The sequence below is a fragment of the Miniopterus schreibersii genome (assembly GCF_964146895.1).
Source record: "Miniopterus schreibersii genome assembly, chromosome: 2".
Taxonomy (NCBI): domain Eukaryota; kingdom Metazoa; phylum Chordata; class Mammalia; order Chiroptera; family Miniopteridae; genus Miniopterus; species Miniopterus schreibersii.
The window spans coordinates 164,032,983-164,050,143 of NC_138102.1; the positions used below are offsets into that span (position 1 = coordinate 164,032,983).

The 17,161-nt window shown below is 40.8% G+C and overlaps 1 protein-coding gene and 1 pseudogene across 2 annotated transcripts in view; one reads left to right on the forward strand and one right to left on the reverse strand.

Moving 5' to 3' along the window:
• The window catches only part of GRIN2B (glutamate ionotropic receptor NMDA type subunit 2B), a gene marked incomplete at its 3' end in the record, with an annotated part of 393,757 nt that overhangs the window by 308,737 nt on the left and 67,859 nt on the right, over positions 1-17,161 (forward strand). The window lies entirely within an intron of this gene.
• On the reverse strand, positions 6,057-6,461 carry LOC308553909 (small ribosomal subunit protein uS8 pseudogene; annotated as a pseudogene). Its single transcript has one exon. The product of its transcript is annotated as a small ribosomal subunit protein uS8 pseudogene (transcript).

Here is a 17,161-nt window from a genome sequence, read left to right on the forward strand (position 1 = left end):
AGATATCTTGTGCCCGGTGCTCTTACTTGTTTGTATGGTGACTCCCTCAAAATGATATGCGAGGGACTCCCCATTAATTTCTAGTCTCTCTGCTTGTCTCAAAAGTGTAGTGCAACTGAACAAGTAAAAAAGTGGCCTTATTTAGGCTATTACTAATTTATTTCTTTTACTCAGTGGGGTAGTGGAGGAGGCTGTGGAAGCCTGACAGTTTCAGTTCCATTTCTTCAGTGGAAATATTGTTTCTTATTGTTCCTACCCTCCGTGGGAGCCCCTGTTTCTCTAATTTGTAGACTAAGGGAAGTGGTCGGAATTTGAGGCCTAATGTCATTCCTCACCCTGAGCACTGTTGTTACGCCTCTGACTGGGCTTTGCAGAACTGGAGGCAAATCTAGCTTTACTTCCTCATAATTGCCACTCCAGTAGGTGGACAGAGATGTCAGGGCCTGATTTGTCTGGACACTCCCAGCCCAGAAGCGCAGCACACCCCACCCAGCAGGGTGGCCAGAGCTGGACTCCAGAGCTTTCAGCAGTGTCAACTACAAAAGAGAACAGAGTGAGCACTTGCGTACAAGAACTCGGAGCAAACAAAAATAAACTGTCAGAAACAGAACCAGTTGACTCACTGGCAGCAGGCAATTTGGGGGAGCCAGTGCTAAGAACGCCCTGTACATCCTCGAATTGGCATCACCCTGGAAGGCTATTATCTGAAAGTTTAAGCAGAGAGTAGCAGGTATAAAGCATCAGCAACAGATTTATTTTTATTTACTTTAATTTTATTTTTTAACAGTTTATATGTTGTCTTAGTTTCAGGTGGACAGCACAGTGGTTAGATAATCATATACTTCACAAAGTGTTCCCCCCGATATTTCTGGTACCCACCTGGCACCATGCCTAGTTATCACAATGTTACTGTCCATATTCCCTAGGCTGTACTTTACATCCCTGTGACTGTTTTATAACTACTGATCTGTACTTCTCAATCCCTTCACCTTTTTCACCCAGTCCCACAACCCTCCTCCTCTCTGGCAACTATCAGCCTGTTCTCTGTGTCTGTGAGGCAGCGACAGATTTCTTAGAAGATATGCTTTATGTCAAGAGTCTCACTTTGGTCTTTTATATACAAACAAGCACATGGGATTAGTTAACCATTGCCGAGGCCTTTCATTCTTCAGTTTCTGACTTCTCAATATTCACACATTCTAAGTGTTTTCCTACAGCTTCTTTGCAAAGACACCAGGGAAACTTTTCTTTCTCCTGCCACCTTCTTGTTCATCTCTCTATCTAGCCCTGCTGGGAGCTTCTCATTACCTCTTTCATCATGATAATTCCAGAAATAACATCTATCTTCTCTATATTACCTTTTACCTGAGGATTCCCATTGAGCCCCTCCAGCAGTGAGGGCTATTCAGCAACCCCATGACTAGTATGGCATTCCTCTGCTTTGGGGTTATAAAAGGAAAGTACTGGAAACACAAGTACAGCCCTTACATTTTTTTGAGAGTCAGGGGGCAGTTTAGGAGGAAGGTAGCAGAGCTGTACAACCATTTTTTTGGGTGAATTTTGACAAAATCAGATACTTAGTCCTGTGTCTGGCTCAACAAATAGAAATTCTGGTGTAAAGGAACCATACATGGGCTTATATTGCAGAAAAGGGGAACGATAACCAATTAATGGTTATAGACACCATTTGCCACTGTAAGTGGATGAAGACATGCTTTCTGGAAACAATGGATTATTATTCAACTTTAAGAAAGAAGGAATTTCTGCAATATTCAACAATAGGGATGAACCTGGAGGACATATGCTAAGTGAAATAAGCCAGTTACAGAAGGACAAACATTACAGGATTCCACTTATATGAGATATCGAAAATAGTCAAATTCATAGATTCAAAAAGTGGAATGGTGGCTTCCAGGGCTTGGGGGGTAGTGGGAAACGAGAGGTTGCTAGTCATTGGGCATAAAGTTTCTGTCATGCTGGATGAATAAACCCCAGAGATCTGCTGTACAACACTGTACCTATAGTTAACAATACTGTATTAAGCCTTAAAGGGCTTGATCTCATGTTAAGTATTCTTACAACAATATAATAATATTTTAAATTTAAAATTTAAAAAAAGTCTTAAGAGGCAAACTTAGTTAAAATGGTTACTATGAAGTCACGCTGTATATATGTGATAAGCAGAATGGAAGTTGTCTGTTAACACTGTACGATGTGCTTCCATTATCATTGCCCTTCTTAGTGTCACTGTGACATTCTAGCTCTCAGGCCAAGAAACTGACTTACTACCTTTCTGACCTCTCTTTGATAGTTGACACAAGTGACCCCTGTTTATTTTCTGGCAATGTCCTCTCTGTTTTGTTTGTCTCTCCTTCTTTTTATCCTTCCTCTCACTCTGCCTGCCCTTATTTATTGGTGTGCTCCAGGGTTCCACTCTTGATCTTCTCAAAGACCTATCTACATAGACTTTATGGACAACCCATGCTGAAAAGTGATGATTTCCAAATCTCTATATCCAGATTTTTCTCCTGAGCCCTAGACTTATGTGCCCAACCACCTTCTTAAAATCTTCACTTTTATGTCCCAAGGAGACCCCAAGCTCACCAAACTCAAAACTAGACTCCCATCTTCTCCTTTCTCTTTCCAATGTTATTCTTTCCTTGTATTAACCTTGGCACCACCATCTATCCAGTTTTCCAAAGTAGAAACCTGGGAGTCATTCTAGATGATTCCTCTTTCTCATTTATCTCTCTTGTATGTACCTATTTCTCTTTATTTCCTCTCTTATTGCCTTTGTCATTTATTATGTGCATTATTGCAATTGCCTCCTTCCCCTGACCATGATCTAGCCCTATTCCAATCTATCTTTCACACAGTGTCAGAGGGATCCTCCTAGAACATAAAATTATTCATGTCAGTTCCCTAACTAAAACCCTGCAATAGCTCTCCAGTGACACCAAGATAAAAACTCAAAAACCACACCAAGGAGCTTTGATTTTTATCTTCTGGCTGCAGAATTCTGCCTGCATCTTCATTCTCATTTTCTCTCGCTCCTCAACTTAAACCCAAATTTCTGTCTATAGGAAGCTGATCATGGTTCTCTGAATCTACCATACTCTTACCACCCTGCACTTACATATGCTTTTCTCTTTGTCTAGAAGAGGCAACTTTTCCTCATCCTACTTCTCACCTTTTCCACTTGGCTACTCTTAATGACTCTTCAAGACTCAGTTTAGATGTTGCCAGCTTTGGTGAGCTTTTCCTGACCTCCCTGCAGGCTAGATTAGAAACCGAGTATGTATGTTCCTGAACCAACTGACACATACCTTCATCTATACACTATCACACTTGCTGTACTTGCTCATTTTTACATGTCTCTTTTCTCCTGACTCTGAGTTCCTGAAGAGTAGGAACTGAGTTTTTCATCTATATCGTTAGTGTATAATGCAGCCTGGAACATGGTAAAGGTTCACTAAATGTTAAATGAATGAATAAAGGAAATCTTACATTTTCTCAATTTATCCACATGACTTTACATTGAGTAAATATTATTCCAATTTTATAGATGAGGAAACTGAGATCTGCAGAGGTTAAATAACAGGATCATACAAATATCAGGTCATAGAGCACCATGGGTCCACCTTAACCTTATGGAGATTTTGCATGAGCTGTGCGCTACTTTATCTACTAGCATTCTGAAACAACTTCTGATGTAGAACAGTTCCCAGCATGGTTAGGAAAGCGTTAGGAAGAGTTTATATTAAGGAGCTTGGGGTCAATGCGAGGCCAACAGGAAAACCAGCAGTAGATTCTAAAGACCAATGAAACAGATGGACTTTATGCTGGCCTCTAATTTAGTCCCAGAATTTGTACAAATGCCTATAAAATCAGCACTAGCCAACTAAGCAGCTAACATTCATTGAACCACCATTATATGTTTGGCTTTTGGAGAATATAAAACTACTATTGCCATTTCTTGAAGAAGTCTGCATTGGGATATTTTTCTTCCCCTTCTCCTGATTTTTATCTTTCCCTCAGAAGAACTTAAAATTCTTCCTAGGTTCCTCTCCCCACTGGATTATTGGAAAGGTGTAGGAGATTCATCTGTTCACACATGATTGATGACTAATTTTATTAATCACATGCCCCGTTTTTAACAGAGGACAGAGTCACTGTTAAAGACCTGTGCTTCTGCCTGAGTACTGTCTGGTTCCTTCTCATACTTCTGGATCCATATTGCCCTTTCTCCTGTAAGGAAATCAGACCTTGTCATTCTTTCTCTTTTCTATCACATGCCATCCTGGCCTGGGGTTCTGTCCCTCCCTTGGGTCAGGAAGTCTAGGCCAGCTTGGGTCTAGGTTCTTCAGATGAACAGACCTTCTTGCTGTCTCCCGCATTCTCTTTCCTCTGGCACTGGTGGATATGTTTCAGACTGGACTTTCCTCTCACTTAGTGGAAAGACCTCATCTTACTGGATATATTTGAGAAATAAAAGAGCAGAGAGTAAGAGGCCATATTAAGCCCTTTAGGTTAAATGGCATTCTATGTATTAATTTATTCACTCAAAAAATGTTTATTAAGCAATATTATACATCAGGCCCTTACTCAGTACTCTCGTACTAAGATTCAGTAACAAACAAAAAAGACAAAAATCTTTACTCTTATGTAGTATGCATCCTATCTGGAGAGACAGAAATCATTAGAACAAAGTAAATTTTATAGCATGTTAGATAGAGATAAATGTTCAAGAGATAAAAATAAAGCAAGGAAGGAAGTATGAAATATTGCAGGGAGGGTGTTAAAGTTTTAGATAAGTAGTAAAAGAAAACCTCACTGAGAAAGAGACTGGGCATACCTGTGGAATCAAGGGAGTGGATTGGGAGTTAATGAACTGAATGAAGTAGCACTTTTGCTCCGTTTGCTAATTTGATAGCTATGGAATACACTTCCTTGTTTAAACTCTAGAGGAAAAAAGGGGTAGCTGATAGACCTAAATCTCTAGTTCTTAAGATTTCATTGGAAGATAAATCAATATCATGTAAAAGGAATTTTCTGTCTTCTTAGGAAAAGTGCACATATTAGGGTCTGTTGAATTTTAAGTGAGAGAGAGGGGCCCCCTCCTATGTGATAAGGGAAGATTTCTTGTGATCTGACTGGTGTCCTTAAGAAAGAATGGAATTTATGTTGATAAGGGAGGAGGTAGGGGATTGCAGGCAGGGTAAGGCTGTGAAAGAAGGAGGAAAGCACATGGATGGAGCATAATGAGAAGAGGAGTAGCATAAACGAACAGGAGGAGAGCTTCCATGGAGGGGTAGAAGGAGTGAGTGCCCAAGGTTGGCATAGGATATTGAGAGATGAAGAACATAAATTGGCTAGACTCTGGAAAGTCTTGACTGCCGGTCCAAAGTGATTTCTTTCCATTTCTATTTTGTTCATAAGGAGAGTCCTTGCATTAGTAATCAATTGAAAGAACCTGAAGAGTGTGGAACATCTATCACAGAGCACAGCTTGTGGTGGGTGCTCAGGAACACCATGAAGGCTTCCTTGAAGTGAATTGCTGGTTAGCTAAGAAGGAACATAGGAATGTGTACAGTTGTTGAATCCTGAATATGTAGTTCATGCCCACATGGAAGTGTTAAACTATTAGAGCTAGAAGGGTACTTAGAATATGTATCTTCAACCTCTTATTTTACAAATGAGAAAACAGAGGGACAGAGAGGTTTGAATAATTCATGCAGTTTAACTAATGGGGAACATGGGGCTCTTCTTGCAGATTATTTCCCCAACAGCCTCTTCTGGGGACATTGTCCCTTCAGACAGACAGCTTGGTGCCTACTGGTATGCTATTTGATTTACATCAGTATTCCTCAAGAGGTATGCCATGGAACCCGAGCCTCATGTGATCCACTATGAAAAATTGGTTTCTTGCAAGTTAACTTGCAAGATAACTACTATATTATCATCTGAAAGACTTAAAATGCACATTAGAAAAATATAGTCAAAATTCTTTTTATTTTCTCACAGAGGCATTTTATTTGCACATATGTATTACATCCCTAAAAACTGAATCCCAGGATTTTCCCTCCTCTTGCCTCTTCATGGTCCATGATGCCAGCTGAGGTTATCAGTACAATGAAACCGAACTGATGGATGGAAGCAGGTTTTTTCTGCTTTTTTTATAGATCTTTGAGTTGCACATCAAATCTGGGGCTGATTACTCCACAATTGTTTAACTGGCATATAAAGTTCACAACAATTTTCCCAGCTCTGTGGTCATCAGTAATTTCAAATTTTCCAGTGCAGCCATGCTTCAACATCACAGTTAGAAACCAGACGATGACTTTGGAGCACGGCCTAATAAGAACCTGGCTTTTGCCTCTCTTTTGGGCATTGTTGATACTCTTGAGAGCATCAGCCAGGACGTTTATGCGCACCATTATGACGGCATGGAAAGATGGAGGAAAGAGGGCCTAAAAATTCTTATAGTAAAGAAAATTGTTTAATTTTTCTGTAACATTTCTCCAAACATATTTCACCATGGTTTTTTATTTTAGGGGGGCATTTCCCCTCACTAAGCACCTCTAATCCTAAAGAACTGCCCCTAGAAGCCATGAGCAATCAGTCCTCAGCACTAGGAGGTCTCCTATTACAAGAGGAAGAAGGGAGATAAATCAGAGAAGTTTCAGAGGAAAGCCTTAAAATAATAAAGGAAAATAGGAGAGTTGAGGAAAAGCCAGTTCTCCTCCTTCAATTTTCTGTCTTCTCTGCCTGCCTTCCTGCCTTCGTTCCTTCCTTCAAAAAATAACCTTTGAGTGTTCACTGTCTGCAGACCACATATATGCTTTGCATATATCATTTTACTTGTTTTTCACAACCATCTGGCTAGGTCCAAATGAGGAAACTGAGATCAGAGATAGTAGGTAACTTGCCCAAGATCACACAAGGAAATTAGTTGTAGAGCCCAGATTCAAACCAGTGTTTGAAAGCTAGTATTTTTCACTATCGCGCTGTTTTTCCCAGGTGATTTCTTCTTACCCTTTCCTTTGCTCCTTCCCTCCCTTGCAATGCCAACCACGCAAGGTATAAATGTTAAAACCAATACCCTAATAAGTTAAAGGAGATACTGGACTTTAAGGGAGATGCAACAAGAAGGCTCCTACATCTCCTGTGCCTCTTAGGTATTTAATTTAGCATGTAATTTAGTTTTCTTTAACTAGATCGCAGGATCCTTCAGGGTAGGATTTGATATCTGTATTCTAAGGTCCTCATTCTGCACTGTCTATACAGGCCTTTTACTTGAAAGGTGAAGATGATAAAGTTGAAACATGTCCATCAATCTCATACCCCTTTTCAACTGGACCTGTTATCATAGGCGGTAACTACAATAAGGTTTTTCATCAAAGGAGAAGCTGTTTTCTTCGTAGCAGTGGGAGGGAACTGGAAATTCTAGAACTTCTTACAGCAAATGACAGTCTTTCTCTTAGGCCTTTCCCACCTGCCTGCTGGTTTTCTCCAAATGTCTGGAAGGCTGCTTAGTTACTGATGTACATGCTTCTCTGTGTTGTAAGATTTTAGGCTCTGGGAAGCTGAGGCCTATATTTCACCTGTTTTCCTCCTAGCACTCAGCCCTGGGCCTGGCATGCATTAGGTTCTCAACTGTTTGTTGAGTTGTTTCTGAAGCTGTGCTTTAGAAATTGAGCATTATGATGGACTAGATAGAGCTCAGGTTTATGCTACTTCCTGAATATGCTCCCATGTAATGTGGCATGTCAAAATTTCGATACACCTAGTGTATTACCATTTCAGTAATTTAACTGAGGCACATATAAAGTAACAGTCCAACTCTGCCCAACAGCTGACAGGCCCAGCCAGCCTAACTAATGAAATTTCAGGTTTTATAATCCACATCAGGCAAACAGCCCCTAAGATATCTGAACCAGTGCTCCTTGACTTTCAAGCTCAAAGTTAGCCTGCTGCCAGCGTTCTTTCACCCAACCCAACCCAACTGTATTGAAGCAGAGCTGCAGGGTTCATTGCTGCCCAGCATCAACCCAAAGTGTGGAACCTTATTAGTCAGTTCCAGGCTTCTCTCTCTGTATTCCTGGTGGGAGGCTTATTATTGTATCCTTAGAACTTTGTCCTAGGTGGTGCAGTTCTTTTTGGGGACACAGTCCTTTAATTTCCCTTTTGAATGGGTGGGAACCTCTCTCCAATAGTAGTCAGGCGGCTCCCTCTATTCTACTTTGCCTTTTTCCTCTCCTCCCTCCTGTCTTTCAGGGGTGAGGAGTGGGCAGCCTTCTTCAACATGATGATCATGGAGGGGGAATGGGCTGAGGACCACATGACTCCAATTCTTTCATTTTTAACTTCAAGACCATGTACATTATAGGTCGTAAGAGCCCGGAGTCATATTGTAACCAATGCCTGGTAATATCTCATGAGTAATGTCAGGTAATGAGAAGGGAAGTGTGGAAAGGCAACATAGTGTATTGGAGAGTATTTGACCTTTGAGCTTTAAAACGACTTAAGTTATGGGACCTTGAACAAAGTCACTTAAATTCTCCCAAGCTGGCACACTTACATTCTCCAAAGCTTGCTTTCCTCTTCTATGAAATAGAGATAACAATTGTATTAGTTTCCTATTGCTGCATAACAAAGTTCCACAAACCTGGTGGCTTTAAGAGTGCACATTTATCATCTCACAGTTTCTGGGGGGCAGGAGCTCAGGCATGTCTTTAACTGAATATTCGACTCAGAGTCCTACGAGGTTGCAATGAAAGGGTCAGCCGTGCTGAGTTCTCACCTGGAGGCATGGGTGAGAAAGACTTCTTTTCCAAGCTTATTCTGCTTTGTTGGCAGAATTCACTTGCTTGTAGTCATTTGACTTCTTACTGGACATTGACTAGAGGCCACATTGAGCTCCTGGCCATGTGGCCCTTTCCATATGCAGTGGATGACATGGCTGTTTGCTTTTTCAAGGCCAGTAGGAGAATTTCTCCCTCTAGTTTCTTAAGAAATGTTGTAAAATAACACAATCATGGGAGTGATAATCACATCTCCATTGCTATTAGCATAACCTAATCAAAGGAGTGGCACCCTATCATCTTTGCCTTATAATATTGATTAGAAACAAGTCATAAGGGAGGAGATTATACAAAGTAGTAGTAACCTTAGTAACATCACCCACAGTCAGTTACAGTGAGGATTCCATGAGATAATGTATGTAAAACATATGTAAAAAACCCATCCGTTCCTGTCTTGCTCTCTGGAAGACACACGGAGGCAGGTGGTCTGAGGAGACTGAAGCGGAGGCAAAGACAATGGCTAGAGCTGGAGACAGGAAAACGCATAATAAAGGCAGAGCTCAGCAAGGAGAGGGCAGATGGCTCTGTTCATAAGCATGTCATTAGAAACATTACATATATCTCTTTGGGTCCTTTTTTTGTAATTTTGGGAAGAGGAGCTTCTGATCCTTAACCCCCTATGATTTGCTGCTGTATCAGGTTCTTGCATTTTTGTTCCATGTAGTAGCTGCTGAAAACTGCTCCCTTGTTTATTAATGAGCACAGTCTGGGAAGGGGGGTTAAAAAAGAAAAAAAAAAGCGTTCAGTGTCTTATTTTGTTAACTTAAACACATTTCTGAGGTGAAATGATGCTCTTGAGTTTCTTCTAATCGTTGTCTCAAATATATGTCCTTCTTTTTATTCTTCCCCAGATTCCTCCACTAGGTCTTCAGATTCTGCCCCTTTTTTTCCTGCTGTTGAAACAGTTGTTTGTGTAGAACTTGCCTTGCAGGAAAATTCAAGGGAATCAGTGAATTGGAGGGAAGAAATGTCGAGGAAGGTCAGGGAAGGGGGCTGTTGACATCATTCCTCCTACCTGGAGGCCTAATCCAGAATCGAGTGGGAAAGAAAATGAAAAATTAAGGCTTGGGGGAAAGAAAAAAATAAGATGGAGGAGGAGGAACAGTAAATGCAAGAGAAGGAGGAAATTGTCTATTTTTGTGAAAAATTATGATTATTTTTCAGACTTAGAGCCAAGTATCTTTGGAAAATAGCCTTTTTATATTTCATAAAGAAAATTATTTACATAGCCCCAGTATAAGAAAATTTAGAATTACTTTTGCCTCCAGGGGCAGAGCTGATGGTCCTTCATTATTGAAAACAGAGATGGCCCTTCATTGTGTGACCAGGCACTTTAGTTGATTGTTGATATAATTGATAGTATTTTCTTTTATAGCTTATGCTATTCTGTTTGAATTATAAGTTAGTTGGCCAGGGGTACGTGCCATATGGAAAGAGCTCAGAATGCTGTGCCCAGAAACCCAAGTTCAAGCTCCAACTCTGCCACAAGCAAGCTCTATGACCCTGGGCAGTTACTGAAACCAGCCTGGGCCTCAGTTCCCTCACTTTTCAAGTGAGGATTCTGAAATAGAATATTGGTTGTTAGTGATATCACAGGGAAATGACATGCATCAGAGCAACTTGCACATAGCTAGCATTTAAATATGTGAGAATGCATGGAGAAGGAGTACATAAGCAAATAAATATGTATTTTTTTGGCAAATAAATTCTAGACTGTGCAGAGCTAGTCTAACGCTTACTTCTTAAATATGTTCAAAGTTATATTATATATGTGTCATGGGAAAAGCTTATAATAAAGAGTGCATGTAGTAATTTGCTACTGAGAATAATTAGGTTTTTAATCAAGAGAGAATCACAGCCTCTCAGGTCTGGAAGGCACATTTGTGGTCATCTGATTAGACCCCTCATTTACAAAGGTGACTCATCCATGGTCATATCTGATTGGCAGAGATGGAACTAAAAGCCAGGGCCCCCTCAGTGGGGCATAGTGTACATATGAGTGATTCCCAGGGAAGAAAGGTGAAAATAGGTACTGACTTTTACATTCAAAATAGTGAGATTTTTTAAAATTTTTTTTAAAAAGAAAGAATGTTACATTTTTGAGCAATGACTTTGGCTACTTAATTTTATTTGTATGGAGCTACAACCTTGAATTGCCAAAAATGTCACAAATTCTACCTGGGTGATTCCAGATTCTGAAGAGAGAGGCCTATATTTTCAAAACTGAACTATATTAAAAACACCTGCACAGACATTTATTTTGACAAGTAAACACATAAAAATAGTGTTGCACAGGGCTGGGCTCTGGATCCACTTCTAGTTAAGATTGTCATCAATGACTAGGATGCCGCAACAGCATCCTCATTAAGTTCATAGACGAGACTGAATTTAAAGCGAAGGCTAAAGCCTTGGGGGATGCAATTAGAATTGGAAATGACCTCAACAAATTGGACAAGTAATCAGAAACTAACAGGATGAAGTTCAGTAAAGACAAGGGCAAAAGGAAGTCGAAAACTCAGAGGAAATAAAGACAAGAAAAGACTGAAACATGGAAATGGCGGGTCAGGCTGAGAACTACCAAAAGAGATGTGGGTTACAGTGACTTCAAAGTAAGCATGAGGCAGTTACATAGCAAAGGATGCTCTTTGTGACAAAGCAAGTCAATGTATATATTTGGAGTCCTAAATTTTATGGTAAGGAGAGCTACGGAAGTTTCTGTGAAAGGTTTACCTCTTGAATAGTTTCCTTATGATAGAATTATGCCTACCAAAAAGTAATATGGTATAAGAGAGAGTAGTTAATATTGCTCAGAAATTTTTTTAACTTTCAATTAAAACAAACTTCATTATCTTCTGGCTGGCTGGGTAGGTAACAAGTGTGATCCTTACTGACTAGATAGGCTCCTTCTCAGTCCACTTTTGGTTCCTGGAGGTACAGGGCAACCTGGCCATTTCTTGGCCCTAAGCTCTTAATTCTTAATAGATAGTTCAGAATGGTCCAGAAGTATTAAATAGAGGATATGGCAAAAGTAGGTTTATAGTTGTTTGTATGGAAAATAATACAATAATTAATAAATAATAATACAGGAATAAACTCTGTGTTTCACGTACTCACAACTGTAGACCGCATTTGCCCTACCCTGTCTTGTTGTTATGACCATTCCTTAAAATCAGTATGTCACTGAGAACATTTTGAGCTTGAACATTTTGTCTACATCCCAAATGCTGTAATGTCTAATTATTTCCACATAAAGGTGGACTAGAGAAGCATAGGCCATGAGATGAATTCATTCAAAGACTGTAACATAGTGAGGGTGCATGGGCTGGATGCTGAGCCAGGACCAGACACAACAGCTATGGGGAGTCACAGAGAGAAAATAGGATTAACAACAGCAGGACAAGAGACAGGACGGAAGTAGGGGTTTTGCCTATGATTTTTTGATGTCCTACTTCCATACAAAGCTCTGGACTGATTTATACAGGTTATCTCATTTAGTATTCAGACCTAAACATAAATACAGTTGACATCTATATTTTATGGATGGGAAGGCTGAGGGAAGGAGCAGGATGGTTACTCATCTAAGGACACACTAAGTGGAAGAACTAGCATTTGAGCCAGGGTTGTGTGACTTCAACTCAAATAATTTGCCTCTAAAAATATAACGGAGGAAGAAAATATGAAGAATAAGAGGTGGAGAGGTGAGGAAAAGGCCGTGGGAAATTGAAGAAGTAAAAGGGAGAGGAAGGTGAAAGAGAAAGTGAGTAGAGGCAGGGTAAAAGGAAAGACAGGAAGGAACAAAGGCAGGGAGCAATAGGTGAGAAACAGAGGAAATAAAAGGCTGCAGTGAAAGGAAGGAGAGGAATTGTGAAACCCCAGCAGAGGACACAGTATGCTTCTGACAAGAGCGTTCTGAGTGTTGACCGAGACATCCTTCTTCCAAGACATACTGTACTTTTCCAATCTTCCTGGAGTGCTGGGTCTCCTTGAGAATTGCAGAATTCACAGAAATTAAAGAGAATCTGGTGAGTGGCTATTGGGTAACAAGGGAATGATTAAAGGGGCAGTAAATGGAGCACACGTGGGAACTTTAAAGAAAATGGAAGATTGAACATTGAGAAGTGACCTGTTAATGGTCTTCAGGTATGAAAAGGCTATTAACGTTGACTGCTGAAAACGGCAAAATTTATCCGGTAGCAGAACAGACCTCCTCAATGTGTGAACACCGTGACAGCTTTTACTGCGTCTACCACTGCAGAATCTTTTCATTTTTATGCTCTGTCCAAGACATTAGTTGCACTAGGGTGTGCTACTGACTGGTTGCCACAGTGTATGAATCAAGAAGCACTGTTCCTGAAATTTTGCTAGGACCTTTTGCAGGCTAGGCATGATCAGAACCAGACTGTTTCCCTGGAAAGCACGTGGCTTGGGGGAGACAACTGGGTTTCAATCTTGACACTGCAACTTATTGGCTCGATGACCATGGGCATCGTTCCCCACTCAGCGTAGTGGAGAAAATATAACTTATCTTGCTGTGTGTGTAGACCTTCCTCAGGGCTTGGGAGATGGGAGGTATTCCATACATGTTATCTTTCACTTTCTTTTTCCTTCCCACGGGGTACAGCGAAGGTGAAGAGAATGCCTCATCTTCACCATGGGCTGTCATAAGTGCAGGAGCCAAGAGTAGGGTAATTGGGGTAAGAAGAGGGGTAATGTCCTATGTCCAGAAAATTTAGACCCATTTCCATTTTATAGCAGGGGATAGGATGGTGCTTGTTGTACTGAGGTCACTAGGAGTTCACAGTTCTCTGAGGGTTGTGACTTGCTAAAAGATCGTCCATCCATACTTGCCAAGTGGCTCTTCAGCGTTAAAGGCTGACATCTGTGCTCTGATTCTTACATTATTAAGACAGACCATTTTGAAATGAGAGTTCAAGTGCCCTCCCATAAATGGAGATGGAGTTCTACACTCTGGAGATGTGTTTAACTTGCAAATTAAAAAGACCTGTTCTTGTGCTTTTGACTGAGGGCCAAATTGAAAACTATGAACACCAATTCTGACTCTCTTTAGAAGGAAGGCACAGCTTTTCCCCAGATGTTACTTTCCCCCAGATGAGTGGTTGGTGCCCAGTGATTGCCTCTGCTACTAACATTCTGCCTGTGTGTACTTGTCCACCCATGTCATTCAGCATGCACTTAAGCATGTGTATGGACATATCTTGGCCTGGGTTTATTCCTTGCAAAAAAAAAATTCAAAGTCCTTTAAGTATATTACTGTCATGTCCAGGTATTATGGGATACCTTGGACGAGTCTCTTACAAGGTTTTTTAGTTACCTTGTAGAGCAGAGTGTAGAAAACATGGTCAGGGGAGGTATCCTCGTCTGGGAAGTTGTATCTTCTGTATTTAAAGCCACTGGAAATGGGCTTTTGCTCAGTTTCTTTGAGCTGATCTTATATGTCTCTTTGTTTTCTTTTATATTGTCTTTGGCTCAGGTCAAGGAGTGCATAACTTTCACCATCTGGGACAGTGGAAAGATGACAGCAGGTCTTTCTGAAGAGTAGAAACCTTCCTTTCTACTTCAGTGGGAAATCCAATCTTATGTCTTTTAAATCCCCTTTGCCAGTCAGACCTGCACACTTGTTTACAGGTCAGTGATATCATTTTGGCCTAGCTCTGTTTCAGTTTACTGATGCAATGTGGACTTTACTTATTTGGCACACAAAGTAGAAGGTAAAGGAAAAAGATTGTCAAAATATTGCCCAGCCACCGTGGCTCAGCAGTTGAGTATTGACCTATGACCCAGGAGATTGCTGTTTGATTCCCGGTCAGGGCACATGCGTGGGTTTCGGGTTCAATCCCTGGCAGGGGGCGTGCAAGAGGCAGCCCGATCAATGACTCTCATCATTGATGTTTCTATTTCTCTATCCCTCTCCCTTCCTCTCTCTGAAATCAATAAAAATATATTAAAAAAATATTTGGTGGAATCTACGGGTAGGCATCTTAATATATCCAACTTCTCTCTATATCACTGGTCTGATGTCCTGAACAGCAAAGAACACGTCTTCATCAGGGGTCTGTTTACACTTAGGTTAGGAAGGATAATGATTTGTTAGCTTAGGTAAGACCCTATGTCATGATTATTGTTATCATTTTGAGAAAATGCTGACTAAGCGATGCATTATTTCTTTGCATTCTGAAAAAGCAAAATGTATGGAAATTCTGACATTTCCTTTCACTGGTAGATACCAAAACTTTACTGAAGACAGAACACCTCATGTAAGAAGACCAACTGATGTTTTCTGAAAGGAAATGTACACAGTGCACAATTAATTTCTCATTGTCCTTTTCTATACTCATATTTTTTAACCTGCTCAGTATGGACCATGAGTGTTAAGACTAAAAATATACAAAGAGGAGCTGTGAGCATAATTATGAATGGAAAGGAAGCCTTACCTGTCCCTCAAGTCTAAGTCAGCTCCTCTTTACCTTGCTTTGCCACCCTGCCTTTTCTTCTTAGCTTCCAGAACACATTTATTTCTTGTTCGTTGTCTGTACTTGCTCAATAAGGGCAAGATTATACTATCCAATCCCTTTATTTGCAAAATCTTCTAGGTGTGGATATCTCCCAAAATGTTATCTCTAGTGTGGAACTCTCACCTGAATTTAGACACTAATGGCCATCTGCTCATTGACATTTCAACTGGGATGTCTGATAGGCAATTCAGACTTAACCCATTCCAAATCAAGCTCTTGATTTTCTCTGCAGGTCTGCCCCTACCCTCCATGTTACTCATTTTAGCCCATATTTACTGAGCCCTTCCTACACCCTGTTCTAAGTGCTTTACATTTATTAACTTCTTTTATCTTCATAATGACCCTATGAGGTAGATAGTATTAATAACCCCTTTCACAAAGGATAAAACTGAGATACAGAGTGAACTTGCCTGAGGTTACAGGGCTCATTAGTAGCATATCTGTGCATCAATCTCAGACCACCTGGCATCTGTGTCCTCATTGGTCACAGTCTAATCACTGCTCTGTACAGGGTCTCAGTAGATGGCACCACCATTCACCCAGTGACTCAGGTTCCAAACCTCAGAGTCATCTTTTTCTCTCCACTCAATATAAAATTCATCAGCAAATTCTGTCATCTCTACCTTCCAAATATATCCCGAAGTCACCCAATTCATGCTTCCTCTGTTGCTACCATGATGGACAAAGTCACCACCATCTCCTCACTCACCTTCTGCATCTACTCTTGCTCCTCATAGGCAGTTCTCCATGTAGCAGCAGCCAAAGTGCTACTTTCAAAGCATAACAGTTCATGTCAGTTATTTACTCAAAACCGTGTGATGGCTTTCAGCAAACACAAACGATTCAAAGCCTTACTATATGGTGTGTCTCCTCCCTCCCTCTCCAGACTCATTTCCTGCCGCTCTTCTCTCAGATTCCCACCTCCAGCCTTACTGGCTGACTTGCGGTTCCTCACACACTCCAAGGAAGGTCCCATCGCAAGACCTTTGCCTTTGCAGAGTCTTCTGCCTGAAATCCTCCTTCACATACTCACATGACTCTCTCCTCATTCAAGCCTCTGTTCCCCTGTCACCTCCTTAGGGAAGACTTCACTGACCACCCGGAGTAAATCACACACCATCTCTTCCCCCCGCCCCATGTTTAGTTTTCTTAATAGCAGCTCTCTCTAGCTGACATTTTAATATATATCTTCTTATTCCCTTTCTCCCACACTAGACTCTTAATTTCTGGAGGGCAGGGACTGGATTGTTCATTTCTATCCCTAGCACCCAGAAAAGTGCCTTTCTTCCGGTGGGGGTATAAAAATATTTGTTGAGTGACTGAATGAAGGAATGGATTAAAGAACAAAACTTGCATTCTAATTACAGGTGTCAGTGCATGAAAGTTCTTCCTGAGCTTCTGTCTCCACCATAAAATGCCAGAGGTGTACAATACCTCTTCCAGCATAATGTGCGGGAACCCAGACTCATACTCATTTCCTCACTGCTGCTAACTACCTAAATGAAGTGGAATGTCTTGCTTAAAGCAAGCAAATGGCTAGATTCAGGCACCAAGTTATAGATCCCAGGTTCACACATTTGCTCAACCTTCTGTGCTCACACTCAACCTTTTGATTACTACTTATATCTGTTGTTTCCAACAGACACTGAATGTCGATCCCAATTAGAAAATTATCTTTGCATAAAAGCAGCAGGAGGGTTGTAAGTCCAGATGCGTGATGCTTTTCCAGCTTCCTCTGCTCCTCCCTGAACTAATAAAATGTCT